We start from the raw sequence: 23238 nt of genomic DNA, 5'->3' as shown, positions 1-23238 counted from the left end.
TGCCCACGCCTGGGCGAAGAGAGAGACAGTCTGCCCCCTACTAGATCCGTTGTTGGATAGGGGGCCACTCCTTCATGCTGTCTTAGAGGCAGCAGCAGGCTTTCTGGCCTGCTTGCCCTTGTTCCAGGACTGGTTAGGTTTCCAGGACTGCTTGGATTGAGCAAAAGGTCCCTCTTGTTTTGAAGCAGAGGAAGTTGATGCTACACCTGCCTTGAAATTTCGAAAGGCACGAAAATTAGACTGTTTGGCCTTTGATTTGGCCCTGTCCTGAGGAAGGGTATGACCCTTACCTCCAGTAATGTCAGCAATAATTTCTTTCAAACCAGGCCCGAATAAGGTCTGCCCTTTGAAAGGAATGTTGAGTAATTTAGACTTTGAAGTCACATCAGCTGACCAGGATTTGAGCCATAGCACCCTACGCGCCTGGATGGCGAATCCGGAATTCTTAGCCGTTAGTTTAGTCAAATGAACAATGGCATCAGAAACAAATGAGTTAGCTAGATTAAGAGTTCTAAGCTTGTCAACAATTTCAGTCAATGGAGCTGTATGGATGGCCTCTTCCAGGGCCTCAAACCAGAATGCCGCCGCAGCAGTGACAGGCGAAATGCATGTAAGGGGCTGTAAAATAAAACCTTGTTGAATAAACATTTTCTTAAGGTAACCCTCTAATTTTTTATCCATTGGATCTGAAAAAGCACAACTGTCCTCAACCGGGATAGTGGTACGCTTTGCTAAAGTAGAAACTGCTCTCTCCACCTTAGGGACTGTCTGCCATAAGTCCCGTGTAGTGGCATCTATTGGAAACATTTTTCTAAATATAGGAGGTGGGGAAAAGGGCACACCGGGCCTATCCCACTCCTTACTAATAATTTCTGTAAGCCTTTTAGGTATTGGAAAAACATCAGTACTCACCGGCACTGCATAGTATTTATCCAGCCTACACAATTTCTCTGGCACTGCAATTGTGTCACAGTCATTCAGAGCAGCTAATACCTCCCCAAGCAATACACGGAGGTTCTCAAGCTTAAATTTAAAATTAGAAATCTCTGAATCAGGTCTCCCCGATTCAGAGACGTCACCCACAGACTGAAGCTCTCCGTCCTCAGGTTCTGCATATTGTGACGCAGTATCAGATATGGCTCTTACAGCATCTACGCGCTCTGTATCTCGTCTAACCCCAGAGCTATCGCGCTTGCCTCTCAATTCAGGCAATCTGGATAATACCTCTGATTATGACCCTGGGGAAGTCTCCCTATGGGTGATGGGGGAAACCAGACGTGGACTCCTTGCCCAGTGTGCTTAGAGGAATGTGGCTGCACCTCACTGACGAGGCCCATAGGAGGCCGAAACGATCGTCTGGGGTTGTCATGTTCCTTGTTCAGAGGAGAATTGCCTGGTATTTCGGGGCTGGACTGACCTTACTTGGCGGGATCAGACTGATATACTTCAGGAAAGTTTTCTTCTGTGTAAAGCACACTGGTCTAAAAGAAGCTGCCTCCGGGTGGTAAATCGCCATAGAACAAGCCACTGAGCTGTTGTTCGTTCCTGGTAGAGCGCTTCTCTCTTTGTATGCAAATTATTATGACCCTGGGGAAGTCTCCCTATGGGTGATGGGGGAAACCAGACGTGGACTCCTTGCCCAGTGTGCTTAGAGGAATGTGGCTGCACCTCACTGACGAGGCCCATAGGAGGCCGAAACGATCGTCTGGGGTTGTCATGTTCCTTGTTCAGAGGAGAATTGCCTGGTATTTCGGGGCTGGACTGACCTTACTTGGCGGGATCAGACTGATATACTTCAGGAAAGTTTTCTTCTGTGTAAAGCACACTGGTCTAAAAGAAGCTGCCTCCGGGTGGTAAATCGCCATAGAACAAGCCACTGAGCTGTTGTTCGTTCCTGGTAGAGCGCTTCTCTCTTTGTATGCATATTATTCATGATTGCAGCCATGTCCTGCAAAGTAATCGCTATGGGTGTCCCTGATGTACTTGGCGCCATATTAGCGTGCGTCCCTTGAGCGGGAGGGGAAGGTTCCGACACATGGGGAGAGTTAGTCGGCATAACTTCCCCCTCGACAGACCCCTCTGGTGACAATTCTTTTATAGATAAAGACTGATCTTTACTGTTTAAGGTGAAATCAATACATTTAGTACACATTCTCCTATGGGGCTCCACCATGGCTTTTAAACATAATGAACAAGTATCCTCTGTTTCAGACATGTTTGTACAGACTAGCAATGAGACTAGCAAGCTTGGAAAACAATTTAAAGCAAGTTAATAAGCAATATAAAAAACGTTTACTGTGCCTTTAAGAGAAACAAATTTTGCCAAAATTTGAAATAACAGTGAAAAAAGGCAGTTACACTAACAAAATTTTTACAGTGTATGTAACAAGTCAGCAGAGCATTGCACCCACTTGCAAATGGATGATTAACCCCTTAATAACAAAAACGGAATAATAAATGACAAAAACGTTTTTTAAACACAGTCACAACAACTGCCACAGTCTACTGTGGTTGTTACCCTCCTCAAACACGACTTTGAAGCCTTTTGAGCCCTTCAGAGATGTCCTGGATCATGCAGAAGGAAGCTGAGTGTCTCAGTCTGTAATTCTAGCTGCGCAGAAAAGCGCTAAAATAGGCCCCTCCCACTCATATTACAACAGTGGAAAGCCTCAGGAAAATGTTTCTAGGCAAAAATCAAGCCAGCCATGTGGAAAAAAACTAGGCCCCAATAAGTTTTGTCACCAAACATATATAAAAACGATTAACATGCCAGCAAACGTTTTATATTACACTTTTATAAGAGTATGTATCTCTGTTAATAAGCCTGATACCAGTCGCTATCACTGCATTTAAGGCTTAACTTACATTAATCCGGTATCAGCAGCATTTTTCTAGCAAATTCCATCCCTAGAAAAATATTAACTGCACATACCTTATTGCAGGAAAACCTGCACGCCATTCCCCCTCTGAAGTTACCTCACTCCTCAGAATATGTGAGAACGGCAGTGGATCTTAGTTACTTCTGCTAAGATCATAGAAATCACAGGCAGATTCTTCTTCTAATGCTGCCTGAGATGAAACAGTACACTCCGGTACCATTTAAAAATAACAAACTTTTGATTGAAGTTAAAAAACTAACTATAATACACCACTCTCCTCTTACTACGTCCATCTTTGTTGAGAGTTGCAAGAGAATGACTGGATATGGCAGTGAGGGGAGGAGCTATATAGCAGCTCTGCTGTGGGTGATCCTCTTGCAACTTCCTGTTGGGAAGGAGAATATCCCACAAGTAATGGATGATCCGTGGACTGGATACACTTAACAAGAGAAAACTTGTATATTTAGAAATAGTAATGATACAAACATTTCATACAAATTTATGATGGCAAGAGATCTTTTTTAATGGATTTTTTTCTTAACGTGCACCAAGAATCAGAGACTGTGATCATAGGTTAACTGTGCCTTGTTAGAGCAGAAAGGCATACAAATTTATGGACACCCCTTTTTTTCTTTTTTTTTTCCAGAGTCAAAATCTTTCTTTATAGAAAATTAAAGAAAAGTACAATAGATCTGGAGACACTGCTCCCAGTATAAATGTGCACATAATTAGATGACTAAAGAAGCATATATAAATATGGACGAGTAATGTATGGTCCCAATTAATTAGACTTTAAATGTTTACCTGTAAAGCCTATCACCCCTACAATAATTAATTATTTAAAAAGTATGTTATTTTTTTAAACAGGTAGTTGCCCCAGAATTATATAATTCACCTACATGTTTTAATTGTAGTTTGTTGCAAATATTGATCCAATGCAGTAGTCATTTCTATTTAAATTTCTATTTTATGTATTTTTAAATAATAATATTCTTCAAGAGTTTGAAATTCTGATATTTTAACATGCCACATATTTGCTGAAGGTGTTAATTACACCTTTTTTGTGGTTTCTTTCATTGGGTAGATGATTTGATTATTGGATTATTAACACTACAACTAATTTTATGTTGAAATATGTTTTAATACAATCATGCTCCTATGGAATAGATTCCAAATGCCTGAATTTTTTGTTTACTGATTACTATAGTATAGTGAAAGGTCATGCAGGACAGGAAACCGCACCATAAATGGGCACTCACTGGTCTTGAACAGTGTTGCATGTTGAATAAATGTGACATTTCAGGCCACTCAGCCCTTTCAAAGATGTTCAAAACAAAAGGGAACGAAATGCAAACAGCATTGTCAAAAAGGTTGCCTAGCAACTGTCCCTTGCATCTCTGTATATACAACACATAATGTAAAACAACATTGCTGTTTTCAAAAGGTATAATTAAAAACAGACCAATCACCAGTAATTATAGTGTCCCTACAGTTGTCCTATTAAATGCCATCTAATCTGAACAGAAATTCACATAAAGATAAAAGCCGTAAAAAAATAAAACCGTAAGGGACAAAATAACAAAATTTATGCTTACCCGATCAATGCATTTCTTTCGTGATGGTAAAAAAAAGTTCACAAGCAATCACATGTGGGAATGGATTAAAGTCCAGTCGTACAGGAGGAGGCAAAACACCCCACACAACAGAGCTTTAATCTTCCAATGATTTCTTAGTCATACATATGGCCAAGGGAAACGAGATAAGAATATCAGGAAAGGAAAAGCAGGGTAAAAGAATAGCAAACTGGTACTGCCGCCAACTGTAATGAAAAAAAAGGGCGGGTCTTGTGTTCCTCTCCATCAAAAAACAAATTAATTTGTAGGTAAGCATAAATTTTGGGGTTCATGAGCCATCATATGTGTGATCATATACCAAAGCCTACAAGACCATGAAATAGGGAGAGATAAAAAACAGTTAAATCATGGCCTGAGAACTTTCCTACCAAAATCAGTCTCAGAAAAGGCAAACATGTAAAAATGGTAGAATTTGGTAAAGGTATGTAAAGATGACCAAGTAGCTGTCTTTCAAATCTATTCAATAGAAGCGTAATTTCTAAAATCCAAGAAGTGGCAACTGAGCAGTAATTCTTCACTACTAGTTATGCTACGCTTTAAGCCAAGCTGCCAAGGTGACTGCAGTAGCTTTCTGTCCCTTGTAGAAATCTGTGAAATGGATAAACACTGAAGAAGAGATTCCTTAGAAACATAGAAACATAGAAACATAGAATTTGACGGTAGATAAGAACCAAAAAGGCCCATCAAGTCTACCCATAATACATATTACTTTTTCCTTAGGATAGCCTTATGCATGTCCCAGGCATTTTTAAATTCCTTTACAGTTTTTGTGTTTACCACCTCAAATGGAAGTTTATTCCATGAATCCACCACCCTTTCTGAAAAAAAAATGCTTCCTCAAATTTCTCCTGAATCTACTACCCTCTAACTTTAGAGTGTGACCCCTTGTTTTGGCATTTATTTTTTTGTGAAAAATACTTTCAGCTTCTATTTTATTAAGTCCCTTCATATATTTGAAGGTTTCTATCATGTCACCTATTTCCCTTCTATCCTCTAAACTATACATATTTAGATCATAGAGTCTTTCTTTGTGTGTTTTATATTTTAGACCATGTACCATTTTAGTAGCCCTCCTTTGGACAGCTTCTAGTTTATTTATATCTTTCTGAAGATATGGTCTCCAATACTGTACACAGTACACACTTAGTGACTTGAAAATAACATTTTAAAAGGCCCTTACTCTCTAGCTTTTTTTTTTTTTTTTTTGGCGCTAGACAGAGTTGGGACTGCAACTTTCTAATTGAGGTTATCCTAAAAAACAACTTTAGGAAGGAAAGAATAGTTTGTTCTTAAAACTGCTTTTTCCTGATGAAAAAAAAAAAATCAGATAAGGAGTACCACAGGATAGAGCAGAAATCTTATATACCCTTCTGGCTGAGGAAATAGTCAAGAGATCGAGAACCTTTTAAAATATGCTTAGGACACCCTGACGAAAAATTGAAGAAAGGCTTGAATGCCTGGAAGTCTCAAAATCTTCTCGTTATAGAAGACTGAAAGGGCTGAAATTTGGACTTTATTTGGGCTGATAAATCCTTATCCAGGCCATCCTGCAAAAATTTAAGAATTCAAGGAATTCGAAGAGAGTTCCAACTTTTATTCTAAGACCCAAATCAGGAAAGGAAAACTTTCAAGATTTTATGATAAAAACATTGTGTAACAGGCTTTCTGGACTGAACACGACCTGAAAAAGAATGCTGTCGTAACAGGAGCCAACTCTGGAGAGCCCTGAAGATTGCATGGAGTTCCAAAATATTGATCAGTAACCTCGTCTTCTGAGGAGAACAAACTGCCTGTGTTTTCCAGGAACCCCAGACTTACGGTCCAACCCAGCAGATTGGCATCTGTGGCATTTACTACCCAATTCGGACAGAGAAATGAAATTCCCTGATTCAATTATTGGTGAGTCTGACACTAGCTTAAAGAATGTCTTGTCTTGAAGTCTTAAAAGATCTTCTGAGACAGATTGTTGTAATCTCCATTCCACTGTTGCAACATTTGAAGCTGCTAAAAATGTAGGTGGAATCTTGCAAAAGGTAGGCCATTAGAAGCTGCTACCATGAGACCAACTATTTCCATGCATTCAAGCAGGATAAGGATTTAATGGAGAAAAGCACAGGTTCTATAATGAGCTTTTCAGGAGGTTGATGTTACAACCATAGGAATTAAGGAATTAAAGAACTGTGTTCATATGTTTCAGAGTCATCTGAAAACAAGCAGCCTATACCAGAATGTCCCCTAGGTAAGGAGCTACTGTCATGCCCTAAGCTCACTCTACAGGAAAAAGAGCTCTAAAAATATTTGAGAAGATTCTTGGTGCTGATGCCAGATCAAATGGGAGCGGCACAGGGAGCTAATGCGTGTTTAGAAAGTAAAATCAGAGAATATTTGTATGGCCCCTGTGAATAGGGATATGCAAATAGACATATTTCAAGTCTATAGTATACATAAATTGACCCTCCTACACTACAGGTAATATAGTGTGAAAATTCTCCAATTTGTTCAGACTTTTGAGATCCAAGATCAGCCTGTAAGTCCTGTCTTTCTTTGAAACAATGAAAATGAATATATAGAACCACTGAATCTGTTCCCCCAATGGGATCGGGGTAATCACTCATAAGGCTTCTAAGTCTGTTATACATACCTTTAAAGCTTTGTCCTTTAAAGGATGTTTTGGAACATAAGGCAGGCGTGTCAGATGAAAGCCTATGCGGTACCCTTGGGAAATTATGTTCACTATCTAAGGAACTTAAACAGATTTTTCCCAAGCCTCCTGAAAAAGTACAGTCTGACTCCCGCCAGAACAGAGTCTGGTTTGGGGGCCCCACCCTCATGCTGATTTGGAGGAAGGGACAGGCTTTTTTGGTCTGTTTGGGCTTAGACCAAATGGAACCAGGGTTCCACCTGGACTTGGAGCTGTCTGACTTCTGAGACAATGAAGAGAAGGATCTTTGCTTCTTGGAATTATGGAAGGAGTGAAATTGTCAAGCAGACTTAACTGTGCCCCCCCCCTTTTTTTTTCTTGCACCAAATAAGCTCCTTTACCTCATGTGACTGTAGCAATGATAGCATCCAGTATAGGTCCAAACAAGATGTTCCCTGAAATGGGAGGGAAAGAAGTCTGATTATATATATCAGCAAACCATGACTTGAGCAATAAGGCTCTTCTACTAAGATTTGTTTGCATTAACAGTATAGCAACAGCTGCATCACAAATGAAATTGCTTGTGGTCTTGACCAACCTCAAGCGATCCTAAATTTCCTCATAGGAAGCTTCTTGGGAAATAATATCAGAGCTGTTGTTACACCATACAGCAGTAGCTGCAGATATGCAAGCTACACTAAGAGCTGGATGAAACATTTAGAGTGCCAGCTGAAAGAATCTCCTGAGGAAACAAAGTTTTCTGTCCATTGTATCCTTGGTAGTCTGCCTAGTCAAAGTGGAAATAGCATTGTCCATCTTTGGAATAGTTTCCCATACCTGCAAGTTTTTAGAGGGTAAAGGGAATGTGTTTTTGAATTTGTAGAAAAGGAAACAAAGAAAAATATCTGGTTTGTTCCAGTCCTTGCTAATTAGCTCAGAAAACAAATTATGACTTACCAGAAAATTTCCTTTCCTTTGATACAGGGAGAGTCCACAGCTGCATTCATTACTTGTGGGAATACAGAACCTGGCCACCAGGAGGAGACAAAGACACACCAGCCAAAGGCTTAAATACCTCCCCTAGTCATTCTGCAGAGGGAACAAGGAAACAGTAAGAGAAATATCAGAGTGAAAAAGATGCCAGAAAAAAAACAAATAAAATTAGGGCCGCCCATCAGAGAACAAGGGCAGGAGCTGTGGACTCTCCCTATATCGAAGGAAAGGAAATTATCTGGTAAGTCATAATTTAGGTTTTCCTTCTTAATACAGGGAGAGTCCACAGCTGCATAATTGTCCGGAACGATAGCTCAGCATGCTAAGGCACTGCGGCTGAGCTCCGTAGCAACCCAAGGGTTGCAGGTTCGATCCCCGACGAGGTCCACTCAGTCTTTCATCCTTCTGAGGTCGATAAAATGAGCAGCGCCTTGAGATCCTTACGGTTGATTAGCCGCGCTTTACAAATATCCAATACATACATACATACATACATTACTTGTGGGAAACAATACCCAAGCTACAGAGGACACTGAATGCTAACGGGAGGGTAAAAAAGAAAGTCGCCCCTGATCTGAGGGCACCACAGCCTGCAAAACCCTTTTCCCGAAGGCTGCTTTAGCAGAAGCAAAACCCTCAAACTTGGAAAATTTGGAAAAAGTATATAAGTAGGACCAGGTAGTCGCCTTACAAATCTGATCCATAGAGGCCTCATATTTGAAGGCCCAACATATGCTAAGCGGATGACACTCCTAAAACAAAATGGAGGTCAAGGAGGCCCTCTGACCCCTACACTTCCGAGAATAGATAACAGAGAAGAAGTTTGTCTGAATTCCTTCGTAGCCTGAAGATAGAACTTCAAGACACGAACCACATCCAGATTATGCAGTAAACGTTCCTTTGATGAAGAAAGATTAGGACATAAAGAAGGAACCACAATTTCTTGATTGTTGTTGCTATTTAACACAACCTGAGGAAGAAATCCTAACTTAATTTGTAGAACAGCCTTAGAAGCATGGAACACCAGATAAGGAGGGTCGCATTGCAAGACAGCAATCTCAGAGACTCTGCGCATAGAAGCAATAGCTAGTAGAAAAAGAACCTTCCAAAAAAACAACTTAAAGGGACACTGTACCCAAATTTTTTCTTTTGTAATTCAGATAGAGCGTGCAATTTTAAGCAACTTTCTAATTTACTCCTATTATCAATTTTTCTTTGTTCTCTTGCTATCATTATTTGAAAAAGAAGGCATCTAAGCTTTTTTTGGTTTCAGTACTCTGGACAGCACTTTTTTATTGGTGGATGAATTTATCCACCAATCAGCAAGGACAACCCAGGTTGTTCACCAAAAATGGTCCGGCATCTAAACTTACATTCTTGCATTTCAAATAAAGATACCAAGAGAATGAAGAAAAATTGATAATAGGAGTAAATTAGAAAGTTGCTTAAAATTTCATGCTCAATCTGAATCACAAAAGAAAAATTTTGGGTACAGTGTCCCTTTAATGTCAATCTCATGCATAGGCTCAAACGGAGCCCGTTGCAAAACTTTAGGAACAAGATTCAAACTCCAAGGAGGAGGAGAATTAGACCTAAACACCGGCCTGATCCTAGTCAGAACCTTTACAATAGACTGTACATCCGGAAGCTCAGCAGGGCCGAAATCTGTCCCTTCAAGGAACTAGCTGAGAGGCCCTTCTCCAGTCCCTCCTGGAGAAAGAATCCTGGCAACCTTTACTTTGTGCCAGGACAAACCACACTCTTCACACCAGAATACGTAGGTCCTCCACACCTTATGATAGATGTGACGAGTAACCGGCTTACGAGCTTGAATGAGAGTATCAATAACCCTATCAGAAAACCCTCTCTTGGCTAAGACTACGTGTTCAATCTCCACGCAGTCAGCCTCAGATAATCTAGATTTTGATGCACAAAGGGACCCTGTACCAGCACGGCCACGACGGAGAGATCGGAATAGTTGAAGCTTGCTCCTGCTTGTTTCGGGCCACTACTCGAGGTAGAAGAGGTAACGGAGGAAATATGTAGACTAGGTTGAACCCCCAAGGCACTGCTAATACATCTATTAGCTCCGCCCGAGGATCCCTGGACCTTGACCCATATCTGGGTAGCTTGGTATAGAGACGGGACGCCATGAGATCTATCTCCGGTGTTACCGACCTGTTGCATATTTCCGCAAACACTTCGGGATGGAGAGACTATTCCCCCAGATGAAAGCATTGTCTGTTGAGAAAATCCGTTTCCCAGATGTCCACACCTGGAATGTGGATCGCTGACAGCGAACAGTACTCCAGAATTCGAGATACTTCCCTGATTGCTAGGGAGCTTCTCGTTCCCCCTGATGGTTGATGTAAGCCACTGAGGCTATATTGTCTGATTGGAATCAAATAAATTGGGACAAACCAAGTAGGGGCAAAGCCTTCAGAGAATTGAATATTGCCCGAAGGTCTAGAATGTTGAACAGGAGGGAGCTCTCTTCCTGTGTCCACAGGCCCTGCGTCTTCTTGGCGCCCCAAATATCTCACCATCCTGACAGACTTGCGTCCGTAGTCACAGTCACCCAGGATGGTCTTAAAAAGGATGTCCCTCGTGACAGGTGATGCGGACAGAGCAATTAAGAGAGCGATTCTCTCGACAGGTTGTCCAGAGAAATCTGTTGAGACAGATCCAAGTGATTGCTGTTCCACTGCCTCAGCATGCACCGTCGCAACAGCCTGTGGTGGAACCTGGCAAAGAGAACGATGCCCATGCTGGACACCATGAGACCAATCACCTCCATACACTGAGCCACAGATGGCCTTAAGGAGGTCTGGAGGGCAAAACATGTTAAAGCTAGCTTGCAACTTCTATGGTCTTTGAGAAATATTCTCATGTCTATGGAATCTATTATCATTCCCAGGAATTCTACCCTGGTGCTTGGAATAAGAGAACACTCCTTTCTCTATTTATCTTCCCTCCAAGGGATCAAAAAAGACAGGGGAGAGATTTCCGAATGATCTTCTGCTAGACAAAACGATGGTGCTTGTACAAAAATATCTTCCAAGTAGGGAGCTACTGCTACACCCAGGGTTTTGGGGACTGCTAGAAGAGCCCCTGGAACCCTCGTAAAAAAATTATTGGAGCAGTAGCTGGATCAAAAGGAAGTGCAATGAACTGGAAGTGCTGGACCAGGAATGCAAACCTGAGGAACTGGAAGGGTTCCCTGTGGATTGGAAGGTGAAGGAATGCCTCCTTCAGATCTATAGTGGTCATAAACTGCTCTTCCTGAATTAAGGGAAGAATGGACCTTATTGTATCCATCTTGACGAGGGGACATTTAGAAATTTGTTTAAGCACTTTAGGTCCAGAACTGGACGGAAAGTTTCCTCCTCCTTTGGGACCACGAAAATGTTTGAATAGTATCCCAAACCTCTCTATGCGATAGTCACTGGGACAATGACTCCAAAAGAAGGACAGATACCTTACGCACTCCAGAAAGGCTTCCCTCTTTCCTAGTCTTGAAGACAGGTTGAGAGGATGAGATTTGAAACCTATCTTGTAACCCTGAGCTATGACCTCTAGGACCCAAGGATCCTGCAGGTTCCTGAACCAAACCTCTAAAAGAGCGACAATCTGCCCCCTACACGATCCAAAAAAGGACCAGGGGCCGCCCCTTCATGCGGACTTAGTCTCTGCGTGCTTCTTGCTCTGCTTGGATCTATTCAAGGACTGAGCCGGCTTCCAAGAACTCTTGGTTTGCTCTGGCTTAGCGGAGGCCTCTGACGCTTGACTTTTATCAGAACTAAAGGAGCGAAAATACGAACTTTGTCCATTAGATTTGTTATCTTTATCTTACGGTACAAAGGCACCCTGGGCCCCTAAAACCATGGGGATAATCAAACTCCTTCCCTTAAAAGAGAGAGACTAGACTTAGAAGTTATATAAGTCAGAGCGCCTATGGGCCTGAACAGAAAACCTGAAGCCATAGGCTAATTCATCTGCGTAATAACAGTACAGATAAAAGAATTTGTAACCCAGAAGGCCGTAATTCTTTCCTGAAAAATGTCGAGGGAACCCTCCACCTCGATCATTTTCGCGAAGGAGACGCACCAAAAAGGTAGCCGTTCCAGCAACTGCGGCGACAAGCAAATATCCCATAGGTTGAAACATACTCTTTAACAGAGTTTCCATCCTTATATCCGGCAGCTCTATGAATGACGAACTATCCTCACACGGGCTAGTATTACGTGTGGCAAGCGTAAAAAAAAATCGCCAACCAAGTAGGGAAAGAGAAAAACCCACCCTCACAGAGAGCACGGAACCAGGATCTTTAAAAGGCAGACGACGGGAAGAGAAATCTAATCCTGTCCCACTCATCCTTAATAGTGAATTGCCATCAAAATTTAGGACCCAGAGGTTCGTCTGGCAGCTTGGCCTTTGGAACCTCTAATGTAGTCAAAACCTCCCTTAGATGAAGGCGTAAACGTTCTGTCCTAAATCTAAAAACTGGATCCTCCACAGGTGGAGGATTATAGACAGCAGACTCCAACCCTGAAAGTTCATACTCTGAAGTTTCAGAGAGAACCTCATCCTCTCATGATGTCACCCGGGCAGGAGTGCAAGATTTAACCTTTCGCTTGCGCATAGCAGTGCGAGGGAAAGCACTAATGGCCGCAGACACCGCCGTATGAAACTACGCAGTAACTTCTGGTGAAAAAAGGCCCCCTCCAGATGGAGGATTAGAAGTGCAAAGGAAGCTGCATGTGTATAAAAAGATGCATAGGGTGTGCACCTCACTGGACGATGACTCCTCAGAGGTGGGCGACTCAGTGGTATCAAACATGTCAACCTAATTTGATATAATCCCCTTATCAAGGCAAATGGAACATAACTGAGAAGGCGGACATTTCAGAGCTCCCTCACAATATAAACAGGCATTACTCTTTGAAATAGAAGGACAACCTTCTAATAAATCTGAATCCTCCATAGCTAAAGTACGATATGCGGAGGACTACAGGAAAAAAAAAAAATTATGCTTACCTGATAAATTTATTTCTCTTGTAGTGTATCCAGTCCACGGATCATCCATTACTTGTGGGATATTCTCCTTCCCAACAGGAAGTTGCAAGAGGATCACCGACAGCAGAGCTGCTATATAGCTCCTCCCCTCACTGCCATATCCAGTCATTCGACCAAAACAAGCCGAGAAAGGAGAAACCATAGGGTGCAGTGGTGACTGTAGTTTAATTAAAATTTAGACCTGCCTGAAAAGGACAGGGCGGGCCGTGGACTGGATACACTACAAGAGAAATAAATTTATCAGGTAAGCATAAATTATGTTTTCTCTTGTTAAGTGTATCCAGTCCACGGATCATCCATTACTTGTGGGATACCAATACCAAAGCTAAAGTACACGGATGATGGGAGGGACAAGGCAGGAACTTAAACGGAAGGAACCACTGCCTGTAGAACCTTTCTCCCAAAAACAGCCTCCGAAGAAGCAAAAGTATCAAATTTGTAAAATTTGGAAAAAGTATGAAGGGAAGACCAAGTTGCAGCCTTGTAAATCTGTTCAACAGAGGCCTCATTTTTAAAGGCCCAGGTGGAAGCCACAGCTCCAGTAGAATGAGCTGTAATCCTTTCAGGAGGCTGCTGTCCAGCAGTCTCATAGGCTAAACGGATTATACTCCGCAGCCAAAAAGAAAGAGAGGTTGCCGAGGCCTTCTGACCTCTCCTCTGTCCAGAGTAAACAACAAACAGGTTAGATGTTTGGCGAAAATCTTTAGTAGCCTGTAAGTAAAACTTCAAGGCACGGACTACGTCTAGATTATGCAAAAGACGTTCCTTCTTTGAAGAAGGATTAGGACATAATGATGGAACAACAATCTCTTGATTGATATTCTTGTTAGAAACCACCTTAGGTAAAAACCCAGGTTTTGTACGCAGAACAACTTTATCTGAATGAAAGATCAGATAAGGAGAATCACAATGTAAGGCAGATAACTCCGAGACTCTTCGAGCCGAGGAAATAGCCATCAGAAAAAGAACTTTCCATGAAAGAAGTTTGATATCAATAGAATGAAGGGGTTCAAACGGAACCCCTTGAAGAACTTTAAGAACCAAGTTTAAGCTCCATGGAGGAGCAACAGGTTTAAACACAGGCTTAATTCTAACTAAAGCCTGACAAAATGCCTGAACGTCTGGAACTTCTGCCAGACGCTTGTGTAAAAGAATAGACAGAGCAGAAATCTGTCCCTTTAAAGAACTAGCTGATAGTCCTTTGTCCAAACCCTCTTGGAGGAAGGACAATATCCTAGGAATCCTAACCCTACTCCATGAGTAATTCTTGGATTCACACCAATGAAGATATTTACGCCATATCTTGTGGTAAATTTTCCTGGTGACAGGCTTTCGTGTCTGTATTAAGGTATCAATTACTGACTCGGAGAAGCCACGCTTTGATAGGCTCAAGCGTTCAATCTCCATGCAGTCAGTCTCAGAGAAAGTAGATTCGGATGATTGAAAGGACCTTGTATTAGAAGGTCTTGTCTCAGAGGCAGAGTCCATGATGGAAAGGATGACATGTCCACTAGGTCTGCATACCAGGTCCTGCGTGGCCACGCAGGTGCTATCAACATCACCGATGATCTTTCCTGTTTGATTTTGGCAATCAGACGAGGGAGCAGAGGAAACGGTGGAAACACATAAGCCAGGTTGAAGAACCAAGGCACTGCTAGAGCATCTATCAGTGCTGCTTCTGGGTCCCTGGACCTGGATCCGTAACAAGGAAGCTTGGCGTTCTGGCGAGACGCCATGAGATCCAATTCTGGTTTGCCCCAACGGAGAACCAATTGAGCAAACACCTCCGGATGGAGTTCCCATTCCCCCGGATGAAAAGTCTGACGACTTAGAAAATCCGCCTCCCAGTTCTCTACACCTGGGATATGGATCGCTGACAGGTGGCAAGAGTGAGTCTCTGCCCAGCGAATTATCTTGGAGACTTCTGACATCGCTAGGGAACTCCTGGTTCCCCCTTGATGGTTGATGTAAACCACAGTCGTGATGTTGTCCGACTGAAATCTGATGAACCTCAGTGTTGCTAGCTGAGGCCAAGCCAGAAGAGCACTGAATATTGCTCTTAACTCCAGAATATTTATTGGGAGGAGTTTCTCCTCCAGAGTCCATGAACCCTGAGCTTTCAGGGAGTTCCAGACTGCACCCCAACCTAGAAGGCTGGCATCTGTTGTTACAATTGTCCAATCTGGTCTGCAAAAGGTCATACCCTTGGACAGATGGGCCCGAGATAACCACCAGAGAAGAGAATCTCTGGTTTCCTGATCCAGATTTAGTAGAGGGGACAAATCTGTGTAATCCCCATTCCACTGACTGAGCATGCATAATTGCAGCGGTCTGAGATGCAGGCGCGCAAATGGCACCATGTCCATCGCCGCTACCATTAAGCCGATTACTTCCATGCACTGAGCCACCATGGGGCGCGGAATGGAGTGAAGAACACGGCAAGCATTTAGAAGTTTTGATAACCTGGACTCCGTCAGGTAAATTTTCATTTCTACAGAATCTATAAGAGTCCCCAGGAAGGAAACCCTCATGAGAGGAGATAGAGAACTCTTTTCTTCATTCACTTTCCACCCATGCGACCTCAGGAATGCCAGAACTATCTCTGTATGAGATTTGGCAATTTGAAAGCTTGACGCCTGTATCAGGATATCGTCCAGGTAAGGAGCCACTGCTATGCCTCGCGGTCTTAGGACCGCCAGAAGTGAGCCCAGAACCTTTGTAAAAATTCTTGGGGCTGTAGCCAACCCGAATGGAAGAGCTACAAATTGGTAATGCCTGTCTAGAAAGGCAAACCTCAGGAACTGATGATGATTCTTGTGAATCGGAATGTGAAGGTAGGCATCCTTTAAGTCCACTGTGGTCATGTACTGACCCTCTTGGATCATGGGTAAAATGGTTCGAATAGTTTCCATCTTGAATGACGGAACTCTGAGGAATTTGTTTAGGATCTTTAAATCCAAAATTGGTCTGAAGGTTCCCTCTTTTTTGGGAACCACAAACAGATTTGAATAAAACCCCTGTCCTTGTTCCGTCCGCGGAACTGGATGGATCACTCCCATTACAAGGAGATCTTGTACGCAGCTTAGGAATGCCTCTTTCTTTATCTGGTTTGCAGATAATCTTGAAAGGTGAAATCTCCCTTGTGGAGGAGAAGCTTTGAAGTCCAGAAGATATCCCTGAGATATGATCTCCAACGCCCAGGGATCCTGAACATCTCTTGCCCACGCCTGGGCGAAGAGAGAAAGTCTGCCCCCTACTAGATCCGTTGTCGGATAGGGGGCCGCTCCTTCATGCTGTCTTAGCGGCAGCAGCAGGCTTTCTGGCCTGCTTGCCCTTGTTCCAGGACTGGTTAGGTTTCCAGGCCTGCTTGGATTGAGCAAAAGTTCCCTCTTGTTTTGAAGCAGAGGAAGTTGATGCTGCACCTGCCTTGAAATTTCGAAAGGCACGAAAATTAGACTGTTTGGCCTTTGATTTGGCCCTGTCCTGAGGAAGGGTATGACCCTTACCTCCAGTAATGTCAGCAATAATTTCTTTCAAACCAGGCCCGAATAAGGTCGGCCCCTTGAAAGGAATGTTGAGTAATTTAGACTTTGAAGTCACATCAGCTGACCATGATTTGAGCCATAGCGCCCTACGCGCCTGGATGGCGAATCTGGAATTCTTAGCCGTTAGTTTAGTCAAATGAACAATGGCATCAGAAACAAATGAGTTAGCTAGCTTAAGAGTTCTAAGCTTGTCAACAATTTCAGTCAATGGAGCTGTATGGATGGCCTCTTCCAGGGCCTCAAACCAGAATGCCGCCGCAGCAGTGACAGGCGCAATGCATGCAAGGGGCTGTAAAATAAAACCTTGTTGAATAAATATTTTCTTAAGGTAACCCTCTAATTTTTTTATCCATTGGATCTGAAAAAGCACAACTGTCCTCAACCGGGATAGTGGTACGCTTTGCTAAAGTAGAAACTGCTCCCTCCACCTTAGGGACAGTCTGCCATAAGTCCCGTGTAGTGGCATCTATTGGAAACATTTTTCTAAATATAGGAGGTGGGGAAAAGGGCACACCGGGCCTATCCCACTCCTTACTAATAATTTCTGTAAGCCTTTTAAGTATTGGAAAAACATCAGTACTCACCGGCACTGCATAGTATTTATCCAGCCTACACAATTTCTCTGGCACTGCAATTGTGTCACAGTCATTCAGAGCAGCTAATACCTCCCCAAGCAATACACGGAGGTTCTCAAGCTTAAATTTAAAATTAGAAATCTCTGAATCAGGTCTCCCCGATTCAGAGACGTCACCCACAGACTGAAGCTCTCCGTCCTCAGGTTCCGCATATTGTGACGCAGTATCAGACATGGCTCTTACAGCATGTACGCGCTCTGTATCTCGTCTAACCCCAGAGCTATCGCGCTTGCCTCTCAATTCAGGCAATCTGGATAATACCTCTGACAGGGTATTATTCATGATTGCAGACATGTCCTGCAAAGTAATCGCTATGGGCGTCCCTGATGTACTTGGGGCCATATTAGCGTGCGTCCCTTGAGCGAGAGGCGAAGGGTCCGACACATGGGGAGAGTTAGTCGGCATAACTTCCCCCTCGACAGACCCCTCTGGTGACAATTCTTTTATAGATAAAGACTGATCTTTACTGTTTAAGGTGAAATCAATACATTTAGTACACATTCTCCTATGGGGCTCCACCATGGCTTTTAAACATAATGAACAAGTATCCTCTGTTTCAGACATGTTTGTACAGACTAGCAATGAGACTAGCAAGCTTGGAAAACACTTTAAAGCAAGTTAACAAGCAATATAAAAAACTTTACTGTGCCTTTAAGAGAAACAAATTTTGACAAAATTTGAAATAACAGTGAAAAAAGGCAGTTACACTAACAAAATTTTTACAGTGTATGTAACAAGTCAGCAGAGCATTGCACCCACTTGCAAATGGATGATTAACCCCTTAATAACAAAAACAGAATAATAAATGACAAAAACGTTTTTTAAACACAGTCACAACAACTACCACAGTCTACTGTGATTGTTACCCTCCCCAAACACGACTTTGAAGCCTTTTGAGCCCTTCAGAGATGTCCTGGATCATGCAGGAAGAAGCTGAATGTCTCTGTCAGTATTTTTAGCTTCACAGAAAAGCACTAAAATAGGCCCTTCCCACTCATATTGCAACAGTGGAAAGCCTCAGGAACTGTTTCTAGGCAAAAATCAAACCAGCCATGTGGAAAAAAACTAGGCCCCAATAAGTTTTGTCACCAAACATATATAAAAACGATTAAACATGCCAGCAAACGTTTTATATTACACTTTTATAAGAGTATGTATCTCTATTAATAAGCCTGATACCAGTCGCTATCACTGCATTTAAGGCTTTACTTACATTAATCCGGTATCAGCAGCATTTTCTAGCAAATTCCATCCCTACAAAAATATTAACTGCACATACCTTATTGCAGGAAAACCTGCACGTCATTCCCTCTCTGAAGTTACCTCACTCCTCAGAATATGTGAGAACAGCAATGGATCTTAGTTACTTCTGCCAAGATCATAGAAATCACAGGCAGATTCTTCTTCTAATGCTGCCTGAGATGAAACAGTACACTCCGGTACCATTTAAAAATAACAAACTTTTGATTGAAGTTAAAAAACGAACTATAATACACCACTCTCCTCTTACTACGTCCATCTTTGTTGAGAGTTGCAAGAGAATGACTGGATATGGCAGTGAGGGGAGGAGCTATATAGCAGCTCTGCTGTGGGTGATCCTCTTGCAACTTCCTGTTGGGAAGGAGAATATCCCACAAGTAATGGATGATCCGTGGACTGGATACACTTAACAAGAGAAATAACTTTATTTTGAATAAAACAAACGGCATCTTTATATCAAATGGTGCGCAATGCAGGACTGTCCCTGCTAGGAGAAAAAGCGCGCCAAGCTTTTAAGCTGAGCAACCTTCAAAGTGAAAGTGAAGCCTGTACGTTCCATCTCAGCCTATGAGCCCATAAACATCTTACACATAAAGCAGCATAAAATCAAATAAAGCATATATGATTAAACCCAACTGTTCATATCCCCCCTCAGGAGATATTAACCCTTGATTCCATATAGATAAAGGGAGCCACACTGTGACCCTGTCTTCTAGCGTTTGCAATATGTAAAAAATCAAATGATCTTTACCGGAATCTATGCAATAGAACAGTAACAGGGTCCTTCAAGCTTGACAGAATGTAGCAGCGCTTCTGACATGGACTTGAGTGAAGAAAGCAGGCAGCGAAACTAGTCAACGCTGATTGCTTAAGGAGCTGTTAATATGAGTCTGGATGGTTTTGCAGAAACCATCCAGACTAGGGCATCTCCAGACCCTAAGATTCGCCAATGCTGTCACTGAGAGGCTGACAAGACTACTTAAAACTCCAGTCCTACAGTGAAGAATACTACCCTCCATAAGAGACTACTCTGAATCTTCCGACACTTCTCTGCCATCCTTCTGTGACTAAAGGCAAAGAATGACTGGGGGGATGAGGGAAGTGTAGGAGGTATTTAAAGGGACACTCAGGCTTTATTAAATTTTCATGATTCAGATAGAGCATGTAATTTTAAACAACTTTCCAATTTACTTCCATTAAAAAAAATGTGCACAGTTTTTTATATTTACACTTTTTTTGAGTCACCAGCTCCTACTGAGCATGTGCAAGAACTCAGACTATACGTATATGCATTTGTGATTGGCTGATTGCTATCACATGGTACAGGGGGAGTGGAAATATACATAACTTTAAAATGTGTTAGAAAAGAATCTACTACTCATTTGAAATTCAGAGTAAATGCTATTGTATTGTCTTGTTATCTTGCATTTGTTGATTATGCAAATCTGCTGTGTTTACTGGTCCTTTAAGCTTTTGGCTGGGGTGTCTTTGCCTCCTCCTGGCAGCCAGGTTCTGTATTCCCACAAGTAATGAATGCAGATGTGGACTCCCTGTATTAAGAAGGAAACCACATCAGGAACCGGGAATGTAGATAGATTTTTTTTTAGGGCTGCCTTAAAGAATTTATCAATGTTTTCACTGATTGCTGTCTGCAGATGGAGGGTAAAAACTTCCTGCACTAGAGAGTATATGTGCTCCACTTTTAAATTAAAGAACATATCTTCTGCTACTTCGTCAGAGGGGGATCCTGGGTCTAAGAATAATAGTCCTCAGTTGAGGAGGAGGATTCTAATTCAAAATGGGTACAGGGGAAATAACGGATTGTTCCTTTAAGGATGTCCCAGAGGAGCCCAGTGCCTGCAAAGGGTTAAACTGTCAGTAGATCAACCTTTTATGGGATCAGCGATATTGTCTAAGACTTAAAGGGAAAGTAAACCCCAAATTCTTCTTTCATGATTCAGATAGCACGCAATGTTAAACAATTTAATAATTTACTTCCATTATCAAATTTTCTTTGTAGCTTTTGTTGAAAAGCAGGGAAGTAAGCTCAAGAGCGCCCACGTGCCTGGAGCATTTATGGCAACAGTTCTGCAAGAATTTATTTGCAACAGCACTAGATGGCAGCACTAGTTCCTGTCATGTAGTACACCAGGCACCTACACCTACCGCGGTATCTCTGTAACAAAGAATATCATGAGAACAAAGCAAATTTGATCATTAGAGTAAATTGTAAACTTTTTTTTTTTATCGTATGCTCTGTCTGAATCACAAAAATTTGGGTTAAATATCTCTTTAAACTGCACCAGTTTACTTCATAGTGAGTTAGAATAGTAAGGACTGACAAAATTCTAAAATTAGTTAGCACCGCAGGCACAGAAAGGGTTGACACCTTCAGGTAGACACACAGATATTGGAACAATGTAAGACTGAAGTCCCTGTGAGTGAAACAATTGGGTACGGTCTCTTTAAGAGAAAAATATATTTTTATTAAAATGACAGTTTAAGTCAATAAATGCTTACATAAATATACCACTCTAAGGACAAACTGCAGTGTGTCATCAAAGATGGCCACTGTATGTGAGAGAAAGAAGTTCCAGCACAGGTTTGGCAGTAAAAAGTTAACTCACTGAGGTCTGCACAGGAGGAATTTCAGAAACTTCTGAAAATGAGTTCCCTAGCTTCAGAAGTGTTCCTGATCATCTGAGAGACCGCTGAGAATGACGACCAGAGCTCTGGTATGTGCTAAAACCTGCCCAGAATTTTTTTAAAGAGACACTACCTCAATTATACTGTAGATGTGTAACCCAAAAGTGCTCAAAACTGTATGAAGTGTTATTTGTTGTATGTGACCATGTCCCCAGGCTATCATGTGTACATGTTCATGCGAATAGCATGTGGGGTATGCGAGTACAAATACTTACTTTTCTACCAGCATTCACTGTACTGTGCTACAGGAGCCCATCCTGTGTAGTAGACACCAATACGGGATCTAAGAAAGAAGTACATAGATGCGCCAGCCACCAACAGGAGATGGCTGAAGGACAAATCCCAGCGACACTTGTGGCAAACAAGAAACAAACATCTGCGGGATTATTATCACTATCAATATACTCCTTTACAACTCCTCTGTTCTATTCCCTGCTCTCGGAGGGAGATAATGGGTCCCACATTGTTTTAAAAACCTTTCAATTGACGTGTAGTCAGCACTTCAAGCTTCACTCCTTGCTGGAGGCAAAAGAAGGAATCATGGGAAAGCGGGTGGAATTAAAGCTCTGTTGTGTGGAGTGTTTGCCTCCTCCTGTAGGACTGGACTTCAAACCCACATACAATGGCTTGTTATATATTTACCAAATAAAAAGCATATTTTTCTGTGGAGGTACAAGACTGACAATCCTGCTGATGAATTCAATATCCTAGGTAGGAAGACCGCACACCTGATATATGGAGCACGAAAGAAGACTTGCCAAGTCCCAATCGTATTCCAAAATTCATATAACATCCAGCCTCAACATTTTTAAAAGACCTTTATTTTCCAACTGGGTCCATAGGTACAAACAAACAGCAACGTTTAAGGCCTGCAGTAGGCCCTTAGTTATGTTATTATGACTGAACGTTGTTGTGTGTTTGTACCTATGGGCCCAGTTGAAAAATCAAGGTCTTTCATAACATTTGGAGGCTGGAAGTAATATGAATTTTGGAATCCTGATGATGAAGCCTTCACTGAGATTGTCCAGAAAATGTTATATGAGGGTAGGCTTATTGCTGTCAAAAGTTTAACTATGTAACTTTTCTTTGTTTTTTTATTCAAATTTTTCAACAGTTCACACAAAAAGCACCAGAAGGAAATACCACACAAAGGGAAAGGCATACAAAATTGAAATTGCAATGTTGCAAATGATTTGGGTTGATAGTAAAGGGACATGAAACCCAAATTTCACGATTCAGATAGAGCACGTGATTTTAAACAACTTTACAGTTTACTTCTATTATCTAATTTGTTTTGTTCTCTTGGTATTCTTTGTTGGAAAGGATACCTAGGTATCTCAGGTGCTGCTGATTGGTGGTAGCACATACCGGTATATGTCTCATGTCATTGGCCAACCAGATGTGTTTAACTCCCAGTAGCGCATTCCTGCTTCCTCAACAAAGGATACCAAGATAATTAAGCAAATTAGATAATAGAGAATACAATTTACTTCTATCTAAATCATAAAAGACATATTTGGGGTTTCATGTCTTTACAATAAGAAAGATAAACTACAACACTATAATGGCCATGACTTAAGTTCCAAGTCCATGTTAAGAGACTGAAGCAACTCCTTCTAGAAAGGACATTTTATAAATATATTTAGACTTTTTAAGCAAACAAAACATACTCAAATTCACATGAACAAAGAAATTGTTGGGGAAAAGACACTGTTAAAGTCAAGAAAAAAAGGACAAAACCAATATCAAACATATATTGTAGCACAACCAAAAGATTACTCCTTACCCCAGGTGCTCATCAACCTGAGAAAGGAGGAGGTGACCTTATAGAAAAGAACCTAAGCCCAAAGATAAAATTCCACTAAAAAA

The 23238-nt window shown here is 41.8% G+C and overlaps 1 protein-coding gene across 6 annotated transcripts in view; it reads right to left on the bottom strand.

Annotated features, from left to right (window-relative positions):
* Nucleotides 1–23238, bottom strand: part of SYNRG (synergin gamma) — a 402787-nt gene that overhangs the window by 246140 nt on the left and 133409 nt on the right. The window lies entirely within an intron of this gene.

This window comes from Bombina bombina, chromosome 3 (assembly GCF_027579735.1).
Source record: "Bombina bombina isolate aBomBom1 chromosome 3, aBomBom1.pri, whole genome shotgun sequence".
Lineage (NCBI taxonomy): Eukaryota > Metazoa > Chordata > Amphibia > Anura > Bombinatoridae > Bombina > Bombina bombina.
Note: the sequence above shows the minus strand (reverse complement) of the source record. Positions and strands in the feature narration are given on the sequence as shown.